The 22,536-nt window shown below is 35.6% G+C and overlaps 1 non-coding gene across 1 annotated transcript; it reads right to left on the reverse strand.

Moving 5' to 3' along the window:
• Positions 1 to 18,971: 18,971 nt before the first annotated feature.
• Positions 18,972 to 19,079, reverse strand: LOC130959583 (small nucleolar RNA R71). Its single transcript, XR_009078655.1, has one exon. It is a non-coding gene; the product is annotated as a small nucleolar RNA R71 (small nucleolar RNA).
• Between the last annotated feature and the right edge of the window lie 3,457 nt (positions 19,080 to 22,536).

The raw sequence follows: 22,536 nt of genomic DNA on the forward strand, positions 1-22,536 counted from the left end.
TCCTTCCATGGCAAGCTGTATGTAGGGAATCACCATTGTCAGTGGCTACCTCCCATCCTCTCAGTGAAAACGGTCCAGATGCTCTGTCACAGCACGGCTAATCAGCTGTTGGTTCTCGATCATGTTGGAATAGGATCCATTGATCCTTTTGCGCTTGTCATCACGCCCAGCAATCGCGAGTTTGAAGCTCGTCACAGCCATTCAATCCTTGAATCCTACTCGGAATACCACAGACAAGGTTTAGACTTTCCGGATCCTCAAGAGTGGCCGCCATCAGTTCTAACTTATACCACGAAGATTCTGATTAAGGAAGCTAAGAGATACTCATTCAATCTGATGTAGAACGGAGGTGTTTGTCAGGCACACGTTCATGGATTGAGGAAGGTGATGAGTGTCACGGATCATCACCTTCTCCATAATTAAGCGCAAATGAATATCTTAGATAGGAACACGCATGTTTGAAAGGAGAAACAGAAACAATTGCATTAATTCATCGAGACGCTGCAGAGCTCCTCACCCCCAACAATGGAGCTTAGAGACTCATGCCATCAAAGTGTATAAAATTCAGATCTGAAAATGTCATGAGGTCCAAAGTAAATCTCTAAAAGTTGTTTAAATAGTAAACTAGTAACCTAGGTTTACAGAAAATGAGTAAACTATGATAGCTAGTGTAGAAATCCACTTCTGGGGCCCACTTGGTGTGTGCTGAGGCTGAGACTTAAACTTCTCACGTACCTGGGGCTGTTTTGGGCGTTCAACGCCAGGTTGTAACCTGTTTCTGGCGTTGAACTCCAGCTTGTAACCTGTTTCTGGCGCTGGACGCCAGACAGCAGCATGATACTGGCATTGAACACCAGTTTACGTCGTCTATCTTCATGCAAAGTATGGACTATTATATATTGTTGGAAAGCCCTGGATGTCTAATTTCCAACGCTGTTGAGAGCGCGCCAATTGGACTCCTGTAGCTCCAGAAAATCCATTTCGAGTGCATGGAGGTCAGAATCCAACAGCATCAGTAGTCCTTTTTCAGCCTAACTCAGATTTTTGCTCAGCTCCCTCAATTTCAGCCAGAAAATACCTGAAATTACAGAAAAACACACAAACTCATAGTAAAGTCCAGAAATATGATTTTTGCCTAAAAACTAATAATATTTTACTAAAAACTAATTAAAACATACTAAAATCTACATGAAATTACCCCAAAAAGCGTATAAAATATCCGCTCATCACCTTCCGGTAAAACCAATTGTTTATCCCTAAGTAACACATCAAATATTTGATCTAATTTCAAAAGACCAAAACTATAATTTTTTTCACTCTTATACTTCATATCATTAGTTTTATCAACACTTGTAATTTTCTTGAGTAAAGAACAAATATAAGGTGGACCTTTTTTTAACTTAGCCAAATTGACTTCAAGAAAATCAACATCATACTCTTCACTCGAGGACTCTATTTCAACATATGAAACGTTTTCCTTCAAGCAAAGGTTTTACTTTTCAACCTTTTCTCACTTTTAATCTTTTCTTTTTCTCTTCAAAGAACTTTTACCTGTTGAACCCTTTTAGCCAAATGAGCCAAATTAGGTATATGCACATTAAGCAACTTTCGATGCATATAAAAACCTAATCCATATTTGCTCTTTTCACTACTTCACTTTCGGGAAGTGACATGTAACATCGACTTCGAACATTCTTAAAACGAATCATAAAGTCATCAATCGACTCTCCATCATCGCGTTTCAAAGTCACTAAATCTGTGATTGTTACATTCAATTTCTCTCTATAAAGTTGAGAATGAAAAGCACTTTCCAACTGTGCTAAAGTTACAATCGAATTAGGTCAGAGATTTGAAAACTAAGTAAAAGCATTCTTCGTTAAAGAAGAAGGAAAAAAAGTTCATTTTTAAATTTTCATGATTTGCTTAATTGCCTAATTCGACCATATATCAAACGATATGCTCAGTAGTCAATTCACCAACCTCTCCTGCAAACTTTGTTATTATCTTAGGGTTTTTAAACCTCTAGGTACTTCTGTCATTTGTACAATAGCAGAAAATGTAGAAACAAAGTATGGTTGATTCATAAAACTCACATTGAATCCGGCCCTGTTTAGGACATCTTCAACAATTCTCGTAACTTGATAACATTCACCTTGTTAATTAACTCGCATTTGAGCCAATAATTCATTTGCATTCTGATCGCGTCGAACTACTCGAGGGATCTCTTCACCCAAATATTTCTAAGCATGTTCTCTAAATTTTCTGGGTTTACTTCAACAATTTGTCAATCACCTTTGTCATAGTCAACAATTCGAGAAATCCGCCTGACTTGTCTAACAAGACGTTCAAACTTTGTCTTGTGATTAGCCATCATGGGATTCAAGATAGTAGTCATCTGTTGAGTCAATAAATTGACAAAATCAGGATGACTTTCATTGACATGCTGTCGAAACGCCACCATCAAACCCATGCTATTCAATATTGAACCTACTTGATAATCATGAGCAAACTCAGGATGTTGTAAAGGTAGTTGATTATTAACTGCTCCTGATGTACTTCCAAATCGAATTGGAGTCCCGTAACCATCCATTGGTGGAGTATAACTTGGAGGGAGGCTGAAAGAAGGGCAACCTGCAGTTACTGGCGGTTGTGTTTGTGTTGGAGCAATTCGTGGGCGTGGATTACGCCCACTATTCCCAGCAGTGGGATTACTAACCATCGCATTTTTCCCCAATATACTACCTTTCATATGTGATGTTAATTCTACTGAAGTTTGTTAGTTTGATATTTAGTGATTTGGGAGCGAAACCTACTCCTCTTATGAGTACCAGTTTCGAGTTGTGCATCAAAAGATCCCAATATTGGAAGAATAAAGAAGAGAAGAAAAAATTCGAAATGTAAATGAAATTCAAATGACTTGACATTGAAATTATAGAACAAAATAAATGACTTAAAATTAAATCAAAGTAATAAAATGCTTTCAACAAAAGTCAAAGGACTTTGAATTCAAAAGACAATGCGAAAATGTTAAAGAGGAAAAAAAAAGACTTTGCAAGAAAGTAAATTTGCAGAAAGGAAAAGATTACAAGAAATTTAAAAGATACGAAAGGAATCCTACATGCAAAAAAGAAAGTTCTTTACAGTCTCAGAAAATCGTTAGGAATGTGAGTGTGTGAGAGTGTTTTCTGAAACCGAATTTCAACCTCAATTACTTCTAAACTACGTTTATTTATAGCCATTTTCAACCAATCAGATTTCCTCACGTACTCTTTATATAAGGAAATTAAACATAACTGTTTCTACTATAACAAATATAATAACCGTCTTTAACTGTTTCAAACTGGCCTCTCTGTTACTTCGATCATGGGCCTTTATTTTCGATTTGCACTTTCGATCAATTTAGCTTGCTTATTGATGATTTATTTTGACTATCTTTAAACACTTTCTCAACATAGTCCAAACAAATGCCTTTGATTTATTTATCATCAAATTATTATTATTATTTTTAACCAACATTTTAAAAAAAAAATTATTTTCGGATCTTATTTAAAATGGTCCCCCGCAAAAATTTCACATTTTGAAAAATTTTGCCATCCCTACTAAGTGTTAGTGTTTGTGGGCACTCACAAATTAAAAAGAAAACTTCACGATGAATATTTTAATTAAGTTTTTCTCTCCTAATTGAAGAGATTTAGAATGTTATCATGTTTGTACTACTAGTATAGGGATGTTGTTATAAATATCAAAAGAAATGACTACTTTATTTTCATAAACTATGCCCGTCTCTCAACATTTTTATCACCTTCATATTACTTTGTAATCATGACACATGCTTCATGGCGTTTCCTAATAAAATTTTTCCCCTTATATCGCGTTCCCACTTGCAAATATAAGGTACATAATTTTTTTTATGATAAAATAAATATATAATTTTTTTATGATAAAATAAACAGTTTAATTCCGATACACTGACAATATTTTATGAAATTATGTAATTATATTTTTTTAAATAATTATTTATATAATTAATATAAAAAATAATTATTTTTATTAATGTAATATTATATAATAAAATATACATATAAAATTATTTTATATTAACAATATATTAAAATTAAATTCTAAAATAAATACATATTTAGATTGAAAAGGTGTTGGTATAGCAGCATTTATGACTGGGGAGTGCATATTAATATTAGTTGGTGAACATATACATTTATGGAATGAAAGCGGTGCGCGTCAATCTTTGTTGGCCAATTCATCCAAATAATTTGAATCTAAATGAAAAATCTTGGATTGTGTGAATTTCCTTTATTTTATTATTACTACTGAAGTTAGAAGCTTTCGGACTCAGCAAATTAAAAATCCTCAACAGACAAATTTCAATATGAATCGTCTCCCATCATCACAAGTCATTACCTGCTGCCATGTTCTGCCGACTGTTTCCTTTTGTAAATTATTCCCATGTATGTGTATGCATTGACTTGAATATTGATGATATAACTTGTCTTATTTAATTAAATTAGATCGCCAACCGTTCACACCCCATTGGTATGGAGAAGGAACCGTTTTCTTATAGAAGAATGCTAGGATTTTCAATAAACAGTGAATATTGTTTTTGTTTAGATATTTAATAAGAATTTAAATAATATATACTCTAAAAACATAAAATCAATTTATTATTAGTAAAAAAATTTAAATATATTTATTTAATAAATATATTAAAAATTTAATTTTTTTATATTTTTAATAAAAAATTTTAATTTTATAATTTTAATATATACCTTAAAAATATAAAATAAGTAAATCCTAATAAAATTCATTCGATTATGCTTTTTATCAAAAGAAATTATTTTCCTTATATCCTTAATAATATTTTATTTGTTAATTTTATTTTGTTTATGAGTTGGTGATATATACGTTCTTTCTTTAGGGCATGTCAATTTTAAATATAAAATAAAAAGTAATGTTATATATCTAAATTTTTTTATAAATTAAATTTAAATAAATTAAATAATAAAATTTAAAATAATATTAGTTATAAGTAGTAGTTTTCGTTATATTAGACTAGTTTTATTAGATTTAGTTAATAAAAAAGCTTAAATGTATAATATTATTTCAAAATAAAAGTAAATATAAATAATGCAATTTTTTTTTAATTTTTGTTGACTTATATGCCTAATTCTTTATAATATTTAGAGGTGGCAATGGAGTGGGTAGGGGCAGGTTTTTTCTCTACCTGATCCGTCCCGCCGTACAACAATCTGCATAGAGTTCGTCCCGCTTTTAGCCGTGGGTAGTAAAATGTTGAACTTTAACCCGCTCCTGCGGGTACCCGTTCCGTCCCTACCCGTCCCTATAATTATTAAAATCTAATATATAAAATTAAATTTCAAAATTTATATAACCATTATTACATACATAACATAAATTAAAGTAAAAATTTAAATATGATACAATATTATTAATTATTTACTAATTATTTTACATATATTATACATATTATATATTAAAATTATACATATTATATATATAACGAAACGGGTAGAGGCGAGTATTACCTAAACCCGATCCCGCCCCGCCCTTCCCAAAAAACCCGCCCCACTAAAAAATTTCGAGCGAGTAGAGGTAGAATGAGTATCCGCAGATTCGAATTTGCCATCTCTAATAATATTGAGATAGGTTAAGTGCTTGAACTACTCGTTCGTTAGTAAATTACCAAAATAAAAAGAAATTGTTTTGACTAAATAACCAAACATTTCATTACCAAAATAAAATATATCTGATATTTCAACTTAATTTGGACAACGAATATTCATAATATCTAGAGTTTTCTTGTGATATTAATTAAGCTAGATTAATCGAAATATTATTTACCACAAATCTAAGAGAGATGCTGTTAATCTTTTAAAATATTATCTTTTAAATAATTTTTAAATTTAATTATTTAATTATAATAATTTTTTAATTATTAATTTTTCAATTTTTTAAAAAATTGTATCTAATGAGATTTTGTTTAGTTTTATATCTCTTAATTCTTTTCTATTTTAAAACTTTTTACATTATTAAATCTCTATTAGTTATTTTATCTTAGAATGTGAAAAACACATTTAAAAAAAAAACACCCCAAACTAATTAAACATAGACCATTATCTTCTTATATGCACTTGGCTTTATAGAATTCTCTTTTTATTTTTTTCTTTAATATTGTTAGATACACAACCAAAATAATAAATAATAAATAAAGTATTTTTAAAATATATCCAAAAATATATAATATAACTTTTTTGGTAAAATTAAGTAAACACATCTAAAATAACAAATAACAAACTAAATATTTTATAAACACATTTAAAATTATCAAAAATCATAAAAAGATGGATACTACGAAGCGTAAAGATAACAATTACTATATATTTATTTAACTATGATATCTTCAAAATCATTCTTATAAGAATGAGGCTTTCTCCCCCGGGTATAAATAAAAATATAAATTTAAAAAGATAGAATCTTTTACCACAAGAGGTCGGAAAGCGTTATATACTATGATGCACCGACACTGACATGGACACGCGATACGACACGACACGGGACATGTTGACATGCGAATTTTAAAATTTTACATGACACAGGGACACACATACATATAAAATATAAAATATTTTTAGATAAACCGTAATAATATTTTGATATTTTATTGATATTAAAATATAAATTAAATTTCTTAATTATTTTTAATGTCTTATTTTAATTATATCAAGTATTTAAAATATTTTTTATTTTGATAAATAATAATATATATTACATCTAAATTTATTTTAAGAATATATGTTAAGAATAAGACTAGACACGCTAACACATGATGGTATTTAGATGTGTACATGCGTGTCCGGAGAAGAATTTTTTATTTTTTATTAAGACACGGTTGGACACAGCAGACGCGTGTCGAATGAGGGTGAGTATCGTATCCGAAATATGTCCGACACGCATACATGGCAACTCAGCGAAGTGTTCGTACTTCATAGGTTATATATAGTTTTTTAGTAGTGTCTTTAAAAAAAAATAATTTGATTTATGGTATATTTTTTAATTATATTCAAGACACATCTAAAATATAAAATAATAAATAATAAATAATAAATAATAAATAAAATATTTTTAAAACACATCCAAAAATACATATAATATAGATGTGAAACAAATTAACAAATTAAATATTTTGTAAACACATCTAAAATTATCAAAAATCATAAAAAGATAGATGTGAAAATAGCAGTTATTACGTTTAGTTAGCTATGATAGCTTGAAAGCTATTCTTACAAGAATGAAGCTTTCTCCTTCAGATACAAACAAAAACATATATTAGAAAGATAGAATATTTTACTAGAGGCAGCGGGGAAGATAAAGAGCACGTCATACATCTAAATTTCAGCAGAGGATCAGAGCACGGCGAAGATGGGAGGGGGACATGGAAAGAGTGCGGTGCGACAGAGGAGCACAGCTCGAGGGAGGAGTGTGGCGAGAGAAGAGCATAGGGTGGGTGAGGAGCGCAGTGCAGAGAAAGAGCGCGGCTGGTAAACCACTATTTTATGGTTTATTTTGTATTGATTTGAGTGGATTTTATCTATTATTCTCACACTTATTCGTATAATTATCATGTTTTACATTTTCCTTTCTAATTTTGTGCTATGATTGAAAACATGTCTCTTTGACCTTAAATTTGTTAATTTTAATCCTTTCTTATTACCATTCGATGCCGTGATATGTGTGTTAAGTGTTTTCAGATTTTATAGGGCAGGAATGGCTTAGAGGATAAAAAAGAAGCATGCAAAAGTGGAAGGAACACAAGAAATTGAAGTTTTGAGCCCATACGTACGCGTGACCAATGCAGTAGGCAAGCGACGCATACGCGTGGATGACGCGTACGCGTGACCAGAAAATTGTTCAGCGATGCGTACACGTGGCTAACTTGTATGCGTGACAGAGCGTCACGTGCTGCAATTACAGAAAATGCTGGGGCAATTTTTGGGCTACTTTTGACCCAGTTTCTGGCCCGAAAATATTGATTAGAGGCTACAGAGTGAAGTTGGAAGGGGTCATTCATTCATTCACACTTCATTCACACAATTTTAGGTTTTAGATGTAGGTTTCTAGAGAGAGGAGCCTCTCTCTAGGTTTTAGGGTTTCTTTTAGTTTTATTTTTTTCTAGAATTCATATTTTTATCTTACTTTAATTTAGTTTCTCTTCTACATTCTACTATTCTAACATCTTAGTTTATCTTCTCTTGTTGATTTCTTAATTTTTCCAATTTAATTTATGAACTCTTCATGTTAGATTCAATTTCCTTTTAATGCAATTTGAGGTATTTCATGTTTATTGCTTCTTTCTTCATTTGTTATTATTGATTCCTTGCAATTGTTGATCTTAGATTTTACATTCTCTTATTACTTTTCTATGCTTTTATTTTGTACCTTCCAAGTGTTTGATAAAATGCTTGGGTGGATTTTAGTTTAGATTTTTATATTCTTAACTTGGATTGATCAATTAGAGACTCTTGAGTTATCAAAAATATTTTGTTGAATGGTAATTGAAGATTGCCAGTTAGCTTGAACTTCACTAAATCTAGTCTCTCACTATGAGTTGACTAGGAGTTGTGAACTCAAGTTAATTGTATGCACTTGACCTTCCTCCATTGGTTAGAGGTTAACTAAGTGAAGGTAATTCACATTTACCATCATAATTGGCAATGATAATAAGGATAAGACATCTAATCCTCTTTCCTTGCTAAGAGCTTACTTAGTTATTGGTTTATTTTCTTGTCATTACATTCCTTGTTCAACATTTGAAAATCCCAAAAATACTTTTCCTTAATCAATAATAAACACACTTTCCTACAATTCCTTGAGAAACGACCCAAGATTTAAATACTTCGGTTAATTTTATTGGGTTTGCTTAAGTGACAAACAATTTAAATATTGATTGAGGTTTAATTGTTGGTTTAAAACTATACATGCAACGCAATATTTTTGTGAAAAATCTTTACCAATATTTTTTCCTCCATCAGCGGCGCTGGAAAAGAACGCGGCAACAGAGGAGGAGTGTGAGGTCCTGCGGATTTAGATTTTACGAGTGGGTGAAAGGTTTAATGGAGTGACAGCTATGTTTTGAGATATTTAAGGGGATATTTTGGAATATGCTAGGGTTTAGAATGTTTAAATTGAATTGTAGAATTTCAATTTTACTTAAACTTTTTTTGAATTTGAATTTTAAATTAAAAATATTAAATCTATTTGGATGTGTTTATTTTAATTTTTTTAAAATTAGTGTAATAAAAGGCTATTACAAGGATAAATTTAAAGATACCTAGTCGTTGATGCGTTCGCATCTTGTGCTATTTTTCTTGCTTTTAATTCTTATTTTCTTAGGTTTAATTATAGTTTCAGTTTCTAATTTCTACTTTTAGTTACCTTTTACTACTAAGGTATTTGCTAAGTATTTCCAAGTAAATATAGTTAAAAGAAAGGCAAACCAAGTAGTAAGGAAAGGTTAATCAAGAGGCAAAATATTTCATGATGAATCAAAAGCCAAGCACGTAAGATCAAGCCATGCAAAGCCATGTATGAGAAGAGAGGGTGAGGCGTGACATTCCCTAGAAGACCAAGCAGGGGCATGCCACACCCTGAATGTTGGGACATAGGCGTGCCATGCCTAGGCAAGGGCATGCCACGCCCTATGGAGAAGAAGCAAGACGTGCCACAAGCAATACAAGGCGTGCCACACATGAAGAGGAGCAAGTCCCTGGGAGCAAGCCTAACAGAGGTGTGCCACGCTTAGAATGGGGCGTGGCGACATGCCACGCCCTAGCCAAACGAAGAGTTGGCATGCCACGTGAGATACAGGGCGTTCCATAGCCTGGTTCAACTCAAGAAGGCATGCCACACTATGAAGAGGGCATGCCATGCCCTGTCCAAAATGCTTAGCCCAATATATCTTTAGTGTTGAATTTTCAAGGCTCAACTTCCAAAAGTTAACTTCAAATGAAGATTGAAGAAGATTTTGTAGTTAATTAGTTTTGAATTTAATTTAATTCTGTTTTGATTTATAGGATTTGAATTAATTAAAGCTTATCTTATTTATTCTAATTAAGATAAGATTAGGTTTTATGATTTAAATTAGAGAAAACCTAAGTATAAATAAGTGAATTACATTTACAACTGCAACCTAGTTTCTTCATAACAGTTTATTGTTGATTTTGCACACACCATGAGTCACCAAAATCTTTGTCAAAGGGTTAGGAGCTCTGTTCATATTTTAATAGTTTATTAATTTAAGTTTTATTTTGTTTTAAAGCTTTGCATTAACCTGTTTCATAATTGAGTATTTTGTTCTTTATCACTAAAGAATTAGTAGCATCGACAGGTGTGCTAATCCCGTTTTGGATTTGTTTACTGATTCGACAGAACTGATATTCAAATTGTGCTAAAGAACTCTTTCACATGAATTTTTAAATCGACTATTTTGAGTTTAGTAAATAAACAAAAATGAAGAATGACAAACATGTTGAATTTGGGTAAATAACCTAAGTGGGTTTAATGATGTTGTTTAGTGTGCAGGCCCAGTCAAAATCATTAGTGTAGCCTGAATACAAAAACAAAGAGATTCCAAGGCTGCTGAATGGAAATTGAATCATCAACTAAGCCCAATGCCAATCAAGTCAAATGGAAAGAAACCCTAAGCTTCAACTAATTAGTTCACTTCGAGTAAATATCAGAAAAGAAAGGGAGTTTCATTTTTCTGTTCAAACACCAAAGTAGAAGAAAGGAAAAGCTAATCAAGGAAGTTAATATCAAATCAATTGAAGCAAAGGAAAGCTAAGCAATGTTAGAGAAGAAAAAGGTAATTTATTTCCTTTAACATGCAAGTCAAATTGCCTTGTTGATCACCTTTCTCTCTACACCATCATTTTGGGCAAAATAAAGAAAGTGGTGGCTAAGTTTTTTTTACTGTGAATCAATAGTTGAAATTATTTCTTGGAGCCAAAGTACGAATTTAAGAGTTCGGATTTGGGAACCTCACTGAGCAAGCAAGTTGCTGCTGCACCTATCTCCTCGGTTAAGCCTAAATTAGATTTTAAATCCCTAATTTTGGGGTCTGAATGAAGAAAAAGAAAAAGGGGTTACAACTTTTTCAAGGACCAGAAGTTGAATTTGGAGAGAAAATCCTAGCCGTGGCTCAAGGATGATACGAAAAGAAAAAGGATTCTCATTTGAAGACAAGGAGAAAGAACCTGAAAAAGAGAGCGAACTGAAAACCTCACAAACAGAGTTTGAAGTCTTAGAAGCATTGCATCTACACTAAAGGGAGCACTCCACAAAGATAAAGAAATTGAAGTCTTGATACCAAGTCTAGTTTATGCTGAAGCTAGGTGTGTCCCTGATAGGATTATGTTGAGACTTTATTAATCAAGTTAAAAGAAGGTCATAGATTCAACCCCCCTTCTCTAGGCTATCAAAAACCTTCAATTGGTATCAAGAGCTAGGCCTCAAGAATCAAGTTTTACTAGCTTAGAGGAAAGGTCCAATAGCTAACAACATAGGAGCAAACACTGTGACCTACACTCTAATAGAGGGTCAGTCAAACAACAAGCATCCTTTCTTCAATGGGAAAAATAATGCCTATTGGAAAGAAAGGATGCAAATCTTCATTCAATCAATTGATTACAACATATGAAAGATAGTTGTGAATGGTCCTAAAATTTCTATAAATACAAGTGCTAATGGAGTGATGACTCCAAAGGAAGAAGCTGAATGAAATGATGATTACATAAAGAAAGTGGAGCTGAATGCAAAAGCCATTAACTTGATGCACTGTACTATCAACTTCTAGGAGTACAGAAAGATATCTAGATACAAGACGGTAAAAGAAATTTGGGAGAAACTCCAAGTCACACACAAAGGCACCAAACAAGTCAAAGAAACAATGATTGATATGCTACAAAAAGAGTATGACATATTTACCATGAAGAATGGAGAAAGCATTAATGAGATGTTTGGGAGATTCTCAATCATCATAAATAGCCTAGATGCTATGGGCATGACCCACAATGAACAAACTCTAGTGAGGAAGGTCCTTAAAAGCCTTACAAAAGAGTGCAAAACTAAAGATATTGTCCTAGTCGAGATTAAAAACCTGAGTCCATTAACCTATGATGAGTTGAGAGAGAAACTTCTATCATATGAAATCATACACACAAACTTCTATCAAAATTTGGGTGGTAAACATTATGGTTTAGTGATTGTGGATGATTACACAAAATTCAGTTGGGTTTTATTTCTTGTATATAAAAATGATGCATTTTCAGCTTTTGAGGTATTTTGCAAAAGAATTCAAAATGAAAATTATTTAAAGATTGCTTCAATAAGAAGTGATCATGGTAAACGGTTTGAAAATCAAATATTTGAATCCTTTTATGATGAACTTGGAATTTCACATAACTTCTCTTATCTAAGAACACCACAATAAAATGGTGTTATGAAAAGAAGAAATAGAAGTATTCAAGAAATGGCTAGGGCCATGTTATGTGAAAGTAATGTTCCTAAGTTTCTTTGGACTGAGACCGTGAACACGGTTTGCTATATTTTAAATAGAACAATCATAAAGAAATTTTTGAAGAAAATTCCTTATGAGATTTGGAAGGGAAAACCATCAAATTTGAATTACTTTCATATCTTTAGATGCAAATATTTTGTTTTAAATATCGAAGAAAATTTAAAAAAATTTGATCCAAAAGCCTATGAATGTATTTTCGTTGGTTACTCTACAACAAGCAAAGCATATAGTATTTACCATCAAGATGCTAGGATCATTGAGGAGTCCATACATGTCACATTTTATTATTCGAACATCGTTCCAAGTGTGTTGGAAGACAATGATGCAGGCAACCAAGTGAAAATAACAAGAGTGAAGCCCTTAATCAAGATAAATCTGAATATGTGCTCAATGTTCTTAACCCAGATGATGCAGATGATTCTGCAGGAGACAAATCCATTTTATCTCCTAAAACAACAGAAATTCCAGGAAATACTAGCACCAATGAACCACCTCAAGTTGAATCTGTTCCTAAATTCTCAAGACCACGTGAATGGAGATTCTTGAAGAACTATCCACAAGAGTTCATCATAGGAGACCACTCTCATAGTGTTTGATAAATTCCAATTTCGTTGTTTATCTTATGCTTATTTTGGGAGATTGTATCACATTTTTCCACATTTATTCAATGAAATAGCAGGATTTTGTAATTCTCTCTTCAATTTGTGCTTAAGTGTAAAAACATACTTTTTAGGCCCTTAAATTAGTGATGTTGATTCACCTTAATTCTATTTGATGCCTTGATGTGTTTGTTAGTGATTTCAGGTCCATAAGGCAAGTATTGGATGGAAGAACTGAAGAGAGAAACATGCAAAGTGGAGAATGCATGAGAAAACAAGGATTGGGAGTGCATCAATGGACGCACGCGCGCAGAAGTGACGTCGCATGGCGACGCGTACGCGTACATGACGCGTACGCGTGGATAGGAAAATTGCCAAATGGCGCGGACGTGTACATGACGCGTACGCGTCGATGCTCGCACGTGACTCACTTAAAGGCAAAACACTGGGGGCGATTTCTGAGCTTCCCAGGCCCAATTCGAACCCATTCCTGAAGCTATTTCATACAGAATTGAAGCTAGAGCAAAGGGGAGAGCACTTAGTTAGTAATGATGAGCCTTTAGTTTATTTTCTAGAGAGAGAAGCTCCCTCTTCTCTCTAGAATTAGGTTAGGATTAGGTTAAATTCTCTTAGATCTAAGTGTAATTTCTTGATTCCATCTTGTTTCCTTCACAATTTCTTATTCTAATGTCTTAATTATCTAGTTTCTCTCGTTAATTTTTTGTTTTGCCCTTTTTTATGTTGATGAACCCTTGTTGGATTTTCTTTTCTTCTAATGCAATTTTATGTTTCTATGCTCTCTTTGATGTTTATTTTCATTGATATTGTCAATCTCTTGCTCATGATGGTTGTGAATCTTGTTAATTCTTGCAATTAGTGATGTTTAATTTTCTTGCACTCTAGTTGTTTGATAGAATGCTTTCCTTAGTTTTAGAGTAGTTTCCTTTACTCTTGGCCTAGGCTAAGGGAATTGAGTAACCTTGAGTCATTGGGTCTCAATGAATTGGTGATTTGAGAACCCTTGGTGATCAATTTGATACTCATTGACACCAACCCACTACTAATCTAATTAGTAGATAGGTTGGGACTTATGGGTTGATGTGATCAAGTCTATTTGAAGTACTTCAAGCCTAGGAGTAGATATTACGTACTTAAGGCTTTTGAAAGTAGACTTAATAGGTTGGCCTCTCATAATTATCAATATATGGTTTGTAGACAAGGATGGTGATCTCAATTACCTATGTCTAGCCAAGAGTATTTTTTTCCTTTCTTTTATTAGTTAATTGTTCATTTACTTTTCTTGTCATTTATTTTTTCTTGTCAACTTCCAAATCAAACCCCCTTGCATCTTCATAGCCAATAATAGAACACTTCATTGCAATTCCTTGTGAGACGACCCAGAGTTTAATTACTTCGGTTAATTTTCATTGGGGTTTGTACTTATGACAAAACCAAATTTAATTTGATGTGATAATTGTTTGTTGGTTTGGAGCTATGCTTAAAATGAAATTCTTCTTTCTATAAGAGAAATTCCTAACCAACACAACTTTCATTGTCAAATTAATGGTGCCGTTGCCTGTGATTGCAATGGTGCTATGTTGTTGGCTATTGTATATATTGTGAATAGTTTGATTTTTGGCTTATTTGTTGGTTTTTGCTAGTTGTAGGATTTTTGTTCTCTTTGTTTCTCGTTAGCTTTTGTTTTTATTTTCTCTCGTCACTATGAATTCTCACCCCTTTTGCTATGAGTTTGGTTCAAACTATGTTGTAGGAAATAGAAGCTTTAATAAGGAATTGCATCAAGGATTTGGAGATCGAAGGTGGGAGGAGCCCCAAGCTTATGGACAACCTTCTTGGCAACAACCCCCTTTCGAATCAAGTTTGACAAAAGTGCTTGGAGATATGACTACTCTCCTCACGGAGACGCGCAAGGACCAAAAGGCATTTTATTCCATCCAAGCTGTTCAAGCACCACCCCAACATGACTACTCTCCGGTTTCTTATGGGTATAATTTCAATCCTAATGCATATCAATCCAATGGATGTGGTGACCCTTATTGTAGTTGTCAACAACCACCACCACATGCCTATGAACCACCTCCTCAACCTAATTTTGAACCACCTTACTCACAAGTCCCTGATGAGCGGATAATTTGTACGCTTTTTGGCATTGTTTTTAGTATATTTAGTTGAGTTTTTAGTATATTTTTATTAGTTTTTAGTTAAAATTCACTTTTCTGGACTTTACTATGAGTTTGTGTGTTTTTCTGTGATTTCAGGTATTTTCTGGCTGAAATTGAGGGATCTGAGCAAAAATCTGATTCAGAGACTGAAAAGGACTGCAGATGCTGTTGGATTCTGACCTCCCTGCACTCGAAGTGGATTTTCTGGAGCTACAGAAGTCCAATTGGCGCGCTCTCAACGGCGTTGGAAAGTAGACATCCTGGGCTTTCCAGCAATATATGATAGTCCATACTTTGCCCAAGATTTGATGGCCCAAACCGGCGTTCAAAGTCACCCTCAGGAATTCCAGCGTTAAACGCCGGAACTGGCACCAAAATGGGAGTTAAACGCCCAAACTGGCATAAAAGCTGGCGTTTAACTCCAAGAAGAGTCTCTACACGAAAATGCTTCATTGCTCAGCCCAAGCACACACCAAGTGGGCCCGGAAGTGGATTTTTATGTCATTTACTCATCCTTGTACACCTTAGGCTACTAGTTTTCTATAAGTAGGACATTTTACTATTGTATTAGACATCTTGGTAGCTATCTTTGAGTTTCATGCTATCTTAGATCATTTGGGAGGCTGGCCATTCGGCCATGCCTAGACCTTGTTCTTATGTATTTTCAACGGTGGAGTTTCTACACACCATAGATTAAGGTGTGGAGCTCTGCTGTACCTCGAGTATTAATGCAATTACTATTGTTCTTCTATTCAATTCCGCTTGTTCTTTGTCCAAGATATCACTTGTTCTTCAACTTGATGAATGTGATGATCCGTGACACTCATCATCATTCTCACTTATGAACAAAGTGACTGACAACCACTCTGTTCTACAAGCAACAAGGCTCTAGTGTTTATCTCTTGGATTCCGGATACACGATGCATGGTTGATCGCCTAACAACCGAGTGCTCGCCTGACAAACGAGCCAGCCATTCCGTGAGATCAGAGCCTTTGTGGTATAGGCGAGAACTGATGACGGCATTCAAGAGAATCCGGAAGGTCTAACCTTGTCTGTGGTATTCTGAGTAGGATTCAATGATTGAATGACTGTGACGTGCTTCAAACTCCTAGCAGGCGGGGCGTTAGTGACAGACGCAAAAGAATCACTGGATTCTATTCTGGCCTGACCGAGAACCGACAGCTGATTAGCCATATGCTGTGACAGAGCATAGGAACATTTTCACTGAGAGGATGGGAGGTAGCCACTGACAACGGTGAAACCCTTGCATAAGCTTGCCATGGAAAGGAGTAAGAAGGATTGGATGAAGACAGTAGGAAAGCAGAGAGACGGAAGGGAAGGCATCTTCATACGCTTATCTGAAGCTCTCACCAATGAATTACATAAGTATCTCTATCTTTATCTTTATGTTTTATTCATCATCTATACCCATTTGAGTCTGCCTGACTAAGATTTACAAGGTGACCATAGCTTGCTTCATACCAACAATCTCCGTGGGATCGACCCTTACTCGCGTAAGGTTTATTACTTGGACGACCCAGTGCACTTGCTGGTTAGTTGTGCGAAGTTGTAGTGATCACAATTTCGTGCACCAAGTTTTTGGCGCCGTTGCCGGGGATTGTTCTTGTGTATGGACAACTGACGGTTCATCTTGTTGCTTAGATTAGGTATTTTTCTTCAGAGTTCTTAAGAATGAATTCTAGAGTTTCATGATGATCTGCTGAAATCTGGCTGGCTGAGAAGCCATGTCTAATCTTATTGGACCGAGGTTTCAACTGATCATCACAATAGCTTGTTGATTTCCATCAATCTTGCCATTGGAGCAATGATCTGCTAAGGCTTGGCTGGCCATTGGCCATGTCTAGTGTTTTCGACCGAAGCTTTCTTTGGAAGCTTGGTTGGCTGTGAAGCCATGTCTAATTCCTGGACCGGAGTCTTAGACTAGCATTGCAATGATTCCTGGAATTCAAATTGAGAATTCTGAAACCTTCATTTTCTATTTTCATATAATTTTCGAAAAAGCACAAAAAAATTACAAAACCATAAAAACCAAAAAAAGATTTTATGTTTCTTGTTTGAGTCTAGTGTCTAATCTTAAGTTTGGTGTCTTGCATGCCTTGTTTATTTGATCTTGGTTCTATTTTCAAGTCAATAGTACAGGGAACTGAAGATTCAGAACATGCAGCAGAGGAATTACACAGAAAAAGCTGGGCGTTCAAAATGCCCAGTGAAGAAGGACAGACTGGCGTTTAAACGCCAGCCAGGGTACCTGGTTGGGCGTTTAACGCCCAAAAAGGTAGCATTTTGGGCGTTAAACGCCAGAATGGATACCATTCTGGGCGTTTAACGCCAGGATGGCAAAAGGGGGAAGATTTTGTTTTCAAATCAAATTTTTTTCAAGTTTTCAAAGTTTTTCAAAATCAAATCTTTTTCAAATCAAATCTTTTCAATCAAATGTTTTCAAAATCAATTTCTTTCCTTTTTCAAAGATACTTACTAACAATTAATGATTTGATTGAACATCTCAAGTTTATTGCCTTTTCTGTTGAGAAAGGTTTAATGTTTGAATCATATCTTTTCTTGTTAGGCAAGTCATTAATTTTTTTTTTAAAATCATATCTTTTAAAAATTGTTTTCAAATCAAATCTTTTTAAAATTGTTTTCAAATCATATTTTTTCAATCATATCTTTTTCAAACTAATTTTCAATCATATCTTTTTGGTTTCTTTAATTTCAAAATCTTTTTCAAAAAAATTACTTGATCTCTTTCTCACTCTTGATTTTCGAAAATCAATTAAAGTTTTTCAAAAATGTTTTCAAAATATTTCACTTGATTTTCGAAAATTTCTTCCTCTCTTCTCACATCCTTCTATTTATGGAGTACCACTCCTTCTCAATGCACAATTCGAACTCTATCTGATTAAGTTCGAATTCTTCTACCTCTTCCTTCTATTTTTCTTTTCCTCTGACACCTCAAGGAATCTCTATACTGTGACATAGAGGATTCCACATTCTCTTGTTCTTTTCTCTTTCATATGAGCAGGAACAAAGACAAAGGCATTCTTGTTGAAGCTGACCCTGAACCTGAGAGGACCTTGAAGCGAAAGCTAAGAGAAGCTAAGGCACAACTCTCTGTAGAGGACCTAACCGAATTCTTCAAAGGAGAAGAAGATATGGCAGCCGAAAACAACAACAATGCCAACAATGCAAGGAAGGTGCTGGGTGACTTTACTGCACCTACTCCCGACTTCTATGGGAGAAGCATCTCTATCCCTGCCATTGGAGCAAACAACTTTGAGCTTAAGCCTCAATTAGTTTCTCTAATGCAACAGAATTGCAAGTTCCATGGACTTCCATTGGAAGATCCTCATCAGTTTTTAGCTGAGTTTTTGCAAATCTGTGACACAGTCAAGACTAATGGGGTAGACCCTGAGGTCTACAGACTTATGCTATTCCCTTTTGCTGTAAGAGACAGAGCTAGGACATGGTTGGACTCACAACCTAAAGAAAGCCTGGACTCTTGGGAAAAGCTAGTCAATGCCTTCTTGGCAAAGTTCTTTCCACCTCAAAAATTGAGTAAGCTTAGAGTGGAAGTCCAAACCTTCAGACAGAAGGATGGAGAATCCCTCTATGAAGCTTGGGAAAGATACAAACAATTGATCAGAAAATGTCCTTCTGACATGCTTTCTGAATGGAGCATCATAGGTATTTTCTATGATGGTCTCTCTGAACTATCCAAGATGTCTTTGGATAGCTCTGCTGGAGGATCTCTTCATCTGAAGAAGACGCCTACAGAAGCTCAAGAGCTAATTGAAATGGTTGCAAATAACCAATTCATGTACACTTCTGAAAGGAATCCTGTGAACAATGGGACAAGTCAGAAGAAAGGAGTTCTTGAGATTGATGCTCTGAATGCCATACTGGCTCAGAATAAGATATTGACTCAACAAGTCAATTTGATTTCTCAAAGTCTGTCTGGAATGCAAAATGCACCAAGCAGTACTAAAGATGCTTCATCTAAAGAAGAAGCTTATGATCCTGAGAACCCTTCAATGGAAGAGGTGAATTACCTAGGAGAACCCTATGGAAACACTTATAATTCTTCATGGAGAAATCACCCAAATTTCTCATGGAAGAATCAAGAGAGACCTCAACAAGGTTTCAACAATAATGGTGGAAGAAACAGGTTTAGCAATGGCAAGCCTTTTCCATCATCTTCTCAGCAACAGACAGAGAATTCTAAGCAGAACCCCTCTGACTTAGCAACCATGGTCTCTGATCTAATCAAAACCACTCAAAGTTTCATGACTGAAACAAGATCCTCCATTAGAAATTTGGAGGCACAAGTGGGACAACTGAGTAAGAAAATTACTGAACTCCCTCCAAGTACTCTTCCAAGCAATACAGAAGAAAATCCAAAAGGAGAGTGCAAGGTCATCAACATGGCTGAATTTGGAGAGGAAGGAGAGGAAGTGAACGCCACTGAGGAACACCTCAATGGGCGTGCACTGACCTCCAATGAGTTCCCTAATGAGGAACCATGGGAATCTGAGGCTCAAAATGAGACCATAGAGATTTCATTGGACTTACTTCTGCCTTTCATGAGCTCTGATAAGTATTCTTCCTCTGAAGAGGATGAGTATGTCACTGAAGAGCAAGTTGCTAAATACCTTGGAGCAATCATGAAGCTAAATGACAAGTTATTTGGAAATGAGACTTGGGAGGATGAACCTCCTTTGCTCACCAAAGAACTGGATGACTTGTCTAGGCAGAAATTACCTCAAAAGAGACAAGATCCTGGGAAGTTTTCCATACCTTGTACCATAGGCACCATGACCTTCAAGAAGGCTCTGTGTGACTTAGGGTCAAGTGTAAACCTCATGCCTCTCTCTGTAATGGAGAAGCTAGGGATCTTTGAGGTGCAAGCTGCAAAAATCTCATTAGAGATGGCAGACAACTCAAGAAAACAAGCTCATGGACTTGTAGAGGATGTTTTGGTAAAGATAGAAGACCATTACATCCCTGCTGATTTCATAGTCCTAGAGACTGGGAAGTGCATGGATGAATCTATCATCCTTGGCAGACCCTTCCTAGCCACAGCAAAGGCTGTGATTGATGTTGATGGAGGTGAACTGATCATTCAAGTGAATGAAGAATCCTTTGTGTTTAAGGCTCAAGGATATCCCTCTGTCACCATGGAGAAGAAGCATGAAGAGCTTCTCTCAAATCAGAGTCAAACAGAGCCCCCACAGTCAAACTCTAAGTTTGGTGTTGGGAGGCCACAACCAAACTCTAAGTTTGGTGTTGAACCCCCACATTCAAACTCTAAGTTTGGTGTTGGGAGGTTCCAACATTGCTCTGAGTATCTGTGAGGCTCCATGAGAGCCCTCTGTCAAGCTACTGACATTAAAGAAGCGCTTGTTGGGAGGCAACCCAATGTTATGTTTTATCTATTTTCTTTTGTTATTTTTTGTTATTTTGTAGGTTGATGATCATAAGAAGACACAAAATCAATTGAAAAAAACAAAAACAGAATGAAAAACAGGAAGAAAAATAGCACACCCTGGAGGAAGAACCCACTGGCGTTTAAACGCCAGTGAGGCTAGCAGTTGGGCGTTTAACGCCCAGTCTGGCACCATTCTGGGCGTTTAACGCCAGAAAGGGGCACCAGACTGGCGTTAAACGCTAGAAAAGGGCAAGAACCTGGCGTTAAACACCAGGAATGGGCATCAGCCCGGCGTTTAACGCCAGAAATGGCTCAAAACGTGATTTTGAATGCCATTTGGTGCAGGGATGACTTTTCCTTGACACCACAGGATCTGTGGATCCCACAGGATCCCCACCAACCCCACCACTCTCTCTCTCTTCTTCACCCCTTCATTTTCACACAACCTAAACACCACTTCTCCCCCTCCTTGGCCGAACATAAAGCCACTCCCTTCTTCCTCATTTCTTCTTCTTCTACTCTCTTCTTTCTTCTTTTGCTCGAGGACGAGCAAACCTTTTAAGTTTGGCATGGTAAAAGCATTGCTTTTTGTTTTTCCATAACCATTTATGGCATCCAAGGCCGGAGAAACCTCTAGAAAGAGGAAAGGGAAGGCAAAAGCTTCCACCTCCGAGTCATGGGAGATGGATAGATTCATCTCAAGGGTGCATCAAGACCACTTCTATGAAGTTGTGGCCTTGAAGAAGGTGATCCCCGAGGTCCCTTTTTCACCCAAAAAGGGTGAATATCCGGAGATCCGACATGAGATCCGAAGAAGAGGTTGGGAAGTCCTTACCAACCCCATTCAACAAGTCAGAATCTTGATGGTTCAAGAGTTCTATGCCAACGCATGGATCACCAAGAACCATGATCAAAGTGTGAACCCGGATCCAAAGAATTATCTTACTATGGTTCGGGGGAAATACTTGGATTTTAGTCCGGAAAGTGTAAGGTTGGCGTTCAATTTGCCCATGATGCAAGGGGATGAACGTCCTTACACTAGAAGGGTCAACTTTGATCAAAGGTTGGACCAAGTCCTCACAGTTATATGTGAAGAGGGCGCACAATGGAAGAGAGATTCAAGAGGGAAGCCGGTTCAATTGAGAAGGCATGACCTCAAACCCGTGGCTAGAGGATGGTTGGAGTTTATCCAACGCTCAATCATTCCCACTAGCAACCGGTCCGAAGTTACTCTAGACCGGGCCATCATGATTCATAGCATCATGATTGGAGAAGAAGTGGAAGTTCATGAGGTTATAGCCCAAGAACTTTATAAGGTGGCGGACAAGTCCTCTACCTTAGCAAGGTTAGCCTTTCCTCACCTCATTTGTCACCTCTGTTATTCAGTAGGAGTTGACATAGAGGGAGACATCCCTATTGATGAGGACAAGCCCATCACCAAGAAAAGGATGGAGCAAACAAGAGACCCCTCTCATCATGAGATCCCTGAGATACCTCAAGGGATGCACTTTCCTCCACAAGACTATTGGGAGCAAATTAACACCTCCCTAGGACAATTGAGTTCCAACATGGGACAACTAAGGGTGGAGCACCAAGAACACTCCATTCTCCTCCATGAAATTAGAGAAGATCAAAGAATCATAAGAGAGGAGCAACAAAGACAAGGAAGAGACATTGAGGAGCTCAAGCACTCCATA

Source organism: Arachis stenosperma, chromosome 10 (assembly GCF_014773155.1).
Source record: "Arachis stenosperma cultivar V10309 chromosome 10, arast.V10309.gnm1.PFL2, whole genome shotgun sequence".
In the NCBI taxonomy this organism is placed as follows: domain Eukaryota; kingdom Viridiplantae; phylum Streptophyta; class Magnoliopsida; order Fabales; family Fabaceae; genus Arachis; species Arachis stenosperma.